The following is a 6,792-nucleotide window of genomic DNA, read 5'->3' as shown; positions in this document are numbered from 1 at the left end:
AGGGGATGGCCATCACCCAGTACAAGTGACTCAGGATTGAGTGGCATGATCTTCTTCCATTCCCTCAACAATAACAAAGCTCTTAGATAGACTTTGCAAGTAACAACATTCCCATTGTTCCAAATGTAAATGCTGTGGCCGAAACAAGCCTGGTAGCTGTCTAGAAGAATCAGGGATGCTAGGACTTGAAACAGAGACAAATGGTGAGTGAGCAGAAGGATAAGGAAGAAAACCAGCAACAATAAGAAATTACTGAATAGATAGGAGAAGTATAAAGCATCGGTGCCATTAGATGGGAGACTTTTAACTGTGTTAAACCATTGGGTGAACTGTAAAACCTACATTTCAATTTATGCCATTAATGTTTAAAAGGACATTGAAAGCACTGAAGAAGTAAATAAGTAAAATGTTTTGTTCATATTAATATTTGTGTATAAACGTTTTATGATATAATGCATGTGATGTATTGCAAAGCAGTTCTATATAGTATACAGTCAGAGATATTTTAATGAGTGGTGGTGCCAGGATTCTCAGTGAATGCTGTATATGATAGAGGTGCAAAAAATTATTTTTTTTTTACTTGAATTTTATCGAGGCTTTACACTGTAACAAGATGATAAAGGTAGAAAAGAAACAAAGCTAATATAATGTGAATGTGTGTTATGGAGGGATGATGTAAAAGTGTATTGATCATACTATATTCAGAACTAAAAGATAATAAGGTCACCTGTTTCTTTTTATAGAGGTGGATGTTTCAACTACTGCACTCAGTTTAAGCTCTAGGAAAGGGATTTTAAGCAAATAGGCTTGAAAAACAAGGGAAAGTGATGAAAATCATGACAAATAGCTTGTTGCATTTTTGCAAGGCTTCTATTTGTTTTCCCTATTAGCATACACTTTTAGGTTGAAACAGGGAGCCTGCAGGTGTGAGCAATTAATTACAAGAAATGTGAACAGTGTATTTTAAGTGGATATTCTTTTTTTTGCATTTGCAAAGCTACTAGCTGTTTTTCCATTATCATCCATTTTTATTTGGAAATAAACAGCCTACAGATGTAAATAACTATTTCCAGTCTGAACAGTGTGTTCTGAGTGAAATATACATGGTAAAATGTAATTGAGTTGTTTGAAATGTACATTGACATGCAGTTCGATGAAAATTAAATGAAGTTTGAACGTGTGGGAAGCAAATAAATTATGTAAGTAGTTGCTTTCCCAACAGCCTAAGAACCTTAATAAATTAAATATAACAGTGGACAATTTAGTTTATTTATTTAAGGGTAGCCTGTATACTTTTTTATTGCAAAGGTTAATGTTAACTGAAAACATGCAAGCTATTTTTCATATTTGGGAAGGGGAGCAAAGAAGTGATTAGGTCATGCAGCAATCAGTGTAAAGTGGGAATGTCTAACTTTGGAATAGGTAATTTCTGTCGGTATAGCTGTCAGTTCGGATCAATTGCTCCTTTTTGGAGGAATAAACTTCCTTTTTGGAACCATTTGCAGTTTTCTGTTTTTGCAGTGAGTTAAAAGAGTATGAGGTTTTGAAAATGTTTTTGTCTTTTATAGACATGGATTCATATAGAGATGAGAAGAAGCAACTACATAGAAGATCAGCCTGACAGAAATCAATATGTAAGTATATGTAAGTTGTAAATTAGAAATATATATTCAGAAGAACTGTTGTGCTGAATAATTTGGAAGAATAGTGTTTTATCAAAAAGGTTGCTTTATAAATATTAACATAGAATGTAATTAGCCTTAAAGGTATAGACTAAAAGCAAAGCATTGAATTATATTAAGGAGTGTAAAATAGCAATGTTACAGGAGCTGCATTTGGAAAGAAATGAGCATGTACATGTAAACAAGAAAGAATTTCAGGACAGACATTCAGCTGAATATGAGGGACAAAGGAAAAGTGGAGTAATATCACTAATTTAAGATATGTTCTGCTAGTGATAGGAGAAGAGAAAAAGACAATAGTGGTAGATCTGTGATAGTAAGGAGTATTGTCAGGGGAGGAGGAATATGATGATGTATATTTATATTCTACCTAAAATTACTGTTATGAAACTTAGGAAATGTTTAGGAGAAATAATATGCTTCAGCAAAGAATATTAATTATGAGTGGGGCTTGAGCCTGATTTGCAATAATGAAGATGTATTAAGAGACCTAGAAAGAAGACTATAGTAAAAGAGGGTAGATTTATAAAGATGTGCATGGGGATACTTGGCATGTTAGATGTGAGTTCTGTAGCAGAAACCCAAACAGCATTTACATATTAACCCCCAAGATGCAATGACTGGTTAGACTGGTTTGAAATTATGAAAATGAAAAAACCAGGATCCAACCAAGAGACACACTGAGGCACAATGAGCTACCGCTTTCATCCACTTTTAATGATGTGAACTTCTTCAGAAAAACAAATAATAACCACCTAACCACCTTTTAAATGATTCATTACAGGAAATGATGTCATAGTCTGCACAATGAAATAAATTTAAAGTAATACTATGTAAAATAATTGATACATCTATAAAAATGTATATACATACATATAAATTATTTATATGTATGTATATACATTTTTATAGATATATCAATTATTTTACATAGTATTACTTTAAATTTATTTCATTGTGCAGACTATGACATCATTTCCTGTAATGAATCATTTAAAAGGTGGTTAGGTGGTTATTATTTGTTTTTCTGAAGAAGTTCACATCATTAAAAGTGGATGAAAGCGCTAGCTCATTGTGCCTCAGTGTGTCTCTTGGTTGGATCCTGTTTTTTTCATTTTCAAAGTTACTAGTTTGTGCTTTCCAGCTTGGTTTACTGTTGTTTCTGGTTTGAAATTATATTTCACAGGAGCATGTGCTTTTAACTGAAACCTTTGAGACCCTTCTGATAACTATATCAGATCATGCACTGATAAAAAACTAAGATAAAGATGCAGGGTAATGATGTTAAAATGAGACATTGGTGTTTTCCCTTGTTTCTTTAAAAATAGAGTAATTTAAAGAATGTGCAGTGGAAATTATGTGAGATTTATTAGGGAAGATAGATGAGATAGCCAGCGAGTGAGATACAATGAAAATGGTGTTTAAAACATTTTAGAAATAATACAACAAAAATATGTGAAAGAAGTAATAGCAATTATTTAGAGAGGTCGACAAAGGTTAAAAGTATTGCAGAATATGGGGAGTCTCACAGAACAAGAAGAGGAGTAACTGCAGACTGCCCAAGGGAAAATAAGGGAGTATTTGTATAATATGCTTGAGTTTAGAAATGTTGTTAAGCAAATATTTTCATAACAACTCTAGAGTGCAATAACTTTTAGCATGATTTAGCCAACAGAAAGTAGAAAGGTTGTGAAAAGACTCAGTAAGCCTATGACAAGAAAAATAACAAATGACCCTATATAAGTATTAGAGAGGTTCCATAAATTTTATGAATATTTGTATAAAGCAGAGGAATGAGGAACCAAGAATAAGTATAAATTGAAATATTTATACAAAGCTCAGTCATGCTAAGGTTAGAAGAAGATGAGGCTCAACAATTAACGGGTAAAATAGGAAGAGATTAGATAAAAATGGTGAAGCATAATCAGTTAACAGGGCAGTCTCAAGGAACAGATGGTAATTCCTTTGGAAATTTGGAATTTTGGGTTGAAGAAGATTATGATCTGGAATGTTTTGTTTAACAATATTTTGAAGGGGGTACTACTATCTGAAAGAAAGCTGTAGTGGCTGTATTATTCAAAGTGGGTAAAGACTCTTCTGAACCAACTTTATATAGACCTATTTCAATTTCAAACCATGACTATAAAGTGTTTTCATCTATACTAGCTAAGAGAATGGAAAACGTTTTGCCAAAATTGATAGATATGGATTGATTTAGTCTTGTGAAGGAGAGGCAAATATTTAATAACCTTAGCAGGACAATAATGATCCAGAGGGAAGCAAAGTATAAAAAAAATGTTATTATGGCTGGTGGGTCTTGAAAGCATTCAGTAGAGTCTGCTGATATTTCATGAGTAGGGCAATAGAGACATATGTGTTCCCTGACAGGATAATAGGATTAATAAGGATGATAAATAAAGGGTCCGAAGGAATGATTAAAGTAGAAGGCTTCATCTCTGACAAGCTGAGTTTGAACAGAGGAACCAGGCAGGGTGTCCTTGTTCACCTTTATTCTTTGTTTATATTTAGTGAGATGAACAGAGAACATTAGGAACTCAAAATTCAATGGTAGAACCAGTACAGGTTTAGAATCCCTTTAAGGCTTTATTTGCAATTGATATTATTTTTATTTGACAAATCCTGGAAAGGTCATTTCAGTGTTTTAGAACATTTTCAGACAGCGTCAAGTGTTTCTGGGATATAAAATAAATTAAAAGAAAACAAAGTCTATAGAGAAACCTTGTACCCATGCCCTTTTGGTTCTATTGACACCTTTGCTTTTCCTGCAAAACAGTAACATTATTATTATTATTATTATTATTATTATTAATTCTGTACAGAGAGCCAGAGTTCACATGAATAACTTCACCATAAAAAGGTAAAAAGTGATCTGCAGAAGCAGCATGCTTTTATTTCCCGATAGATGATAGGAGATTTATGGAGCAGGATAAGTAGATAATCGCAGCATTCAATACCCGAGATCCAATCCAGCTTCACTTGTTTGGTTTTCCCATCATAAGATGTTCTTGTATACTACAACCCTGATTTTTCTAAGGTAGATAAGGAAATAATAATAACAATATAGAAGATTATGATCTGGTCTCTGATCACGATGGGCTTATTATTTGCTCAAGACATGGATGCCAAGAAGTTCAACTCGTGAGTTAAACGCTGTTCTAAGTGTTGCTAATATTGGGCATTTTGCTAGAGTAGCAGTGAACACAGATGTCGAGTAACTGTTATTGGAGTGTAATAACAATGCTGCTGACACTACAATAATTATAATGGTGTGTGTTTGCGTATGTGTGTGGCGTGTGTTTCTGTAGTCTATAAGTAGAAAATGCTTCTCCTACTCCAAGCTTAAAAAAGTGTGAATAGACATCTGTGCTTAATTCTTGTAATGGATATAGACATCTGTGCTTAATTCCTGTAATGGATATTTTTTTTTATTTCAGAGAGTTTCAGAAATCAAATTATCCATGTTGCCAAAAAACAGCATTTTTGCCAGCTGCAATGCATTCTGTAGCATTTTATCACCCTTTTCTACCATAGAACGATGCTGGAGTTCCTTAAACTGAAACAGCAGTGCAGAGGAAAATCTGTTAACATTTCTGATAGCTAGAAAAGCCCGATCTCGTAAATTTGTAACTTGTTATTATAAAAATAAAAATGGCACTGCTACAACACCATTCTCTGACCCACTCCTTCTATCCACTGAAAGCTACTCTATTCCAGTAGTTTTTTTTTCACTTTTTCTACTGGAAATGTTTTAGGAAATGGGGTCTCCTGTAGAAATGATTCATGATGCAGGAACCATCTTTTAGCATGTTTACAGCATGTAGTAATCCCTTAGTGCAAAAAACGGGTGGGTTGATGGTTGGCTAGGAGGACTAATGAATGGATGCAAGTAGATAAAGAAAACGCAATAGCAAATGTTGAGTTATAATAAACTAACATCTGCTACTGAAGAAGTTAATTATAGCAGGTTTTGTTATAACCTGTTTTGCTTTGATGAAGCTGAAACTGCAAAATATGCTTCAGTTAAGGCAAGCAGAAATGTATCGCGGGGTGGGGGACAGTACCTATAATGAATGGTAACCTGATTTATTTAGATTGAGAAAATGCAATAAAGAACAGATTGCTTAAAATTATTGAAGTCATTATACAAGCATGATCAGATTCTACTGAAAGACTTACCTTACTGCAAGATTTTTTAAACCTTTTTTATGCATGAGTGTTTCTTGTTTCTTTTTCCTCCTCAGATGTAGCTAACTGCTAAGTAATCATAACACATTGAAAACATACCTGGCTGCACATTTCAGCAAAAATAAATAAATAAAATAATCTAATATTGTGCTTAAATTGTTGTTCTTGATTAGTACATTGCAGCCTATTTGGGGAATGGAATAATGAATGGGCACCTTATAACAGTAGATGCATCTTCTAGTAAGATATAGCCATTTCAGTATAAGGATATTCTTCAGATATCTAAAAGAAGTTGTTTATTAGAAACATACAAGAATGTTGGAATAGATGTATAAGCCATCCTGTTTGAACTTGGGATATGGTGGGACAACAAATGAAAACTACTGTCATAATTAATTTAATGCCTGATTGCCAGTCATTTTCATTTACTGAATCAGTTTACTGAACATATTAAGCTAAATATTTGTCTTCCCAGCTTCACCTTAGTCAGAGGCAAGTGGTTATAAGAATCTGTCTGACCCTTATAATTATAACTGTTGGAATACTAGTGAAATAGATGTTTTAGTTTCTGGGATGGGAAAAGTGGTGGTTCCAGCACATTTTTTTTATTCTATGAAACCTTTTGTATTGGTGGAGTGATGTATGTCCATGACTCAGTAGTAATATCTATGTGTGTGTGTGTGTGTGTGTGTGTGTGTGTGTGTGTGTGTGTGTGTGTGTGTGTGTGTGTGTGTGTGTGTGTGTGTGTGTGTGTGTGTGTGTGTGACTCTGTGTGTCTGCGCGCGCGCGTGTGTGTGTGTGTGTGTGTGTGTGTGTGTGTGTGTGTGTGTATGTGTGTGTGTATCTTTAATGTGTGCAGCAGTCTGATGATCTGATGATGTTTAGAATAAGATTACTAAAAAGA

The 6,792-nt window shown here is 33.9% G+C and overlaps 1 long non-coding RNA gene across 1 annotated transcript; it reads left to right on the top strand.

The window, feature by feature from the left end:
- The first annotated feature begins 1,562 nt into the window (after positions 1-1,562).
- On the top strand, positions 1,563-6,038 carry LOC122788313. Its single transcript, XR_006362631.1, has 2 exons — positions 1,563-1,634; positions 5,138-6,038. It is a non-coding gene; the product is annotated as an uncharacterized LOC122788313 (long non-coding RNA).
- Positions 6,039-6,792: the final 754 nt, after the last annotated feature.

The sequence above is a fragment of the Protopterus annectens genome, chromosome 13.part0, assembly GCF_019279795.1.
Source record: "Protopterus annectens isolate FY-2018-M chromosome 13.part0, PAN1.0, whole genome shotgun sequence".
Lineage (NCBI taxonomy): Eukaryota > Metazoa > Chordata > Ceratodontiformes > Protopteridae > Protopterus > Protopterus annectens.
Note: the sequence above shows the minus strand (reverse complement) of the source record. Positions and strands in the feature narration are given on the sequence as shown.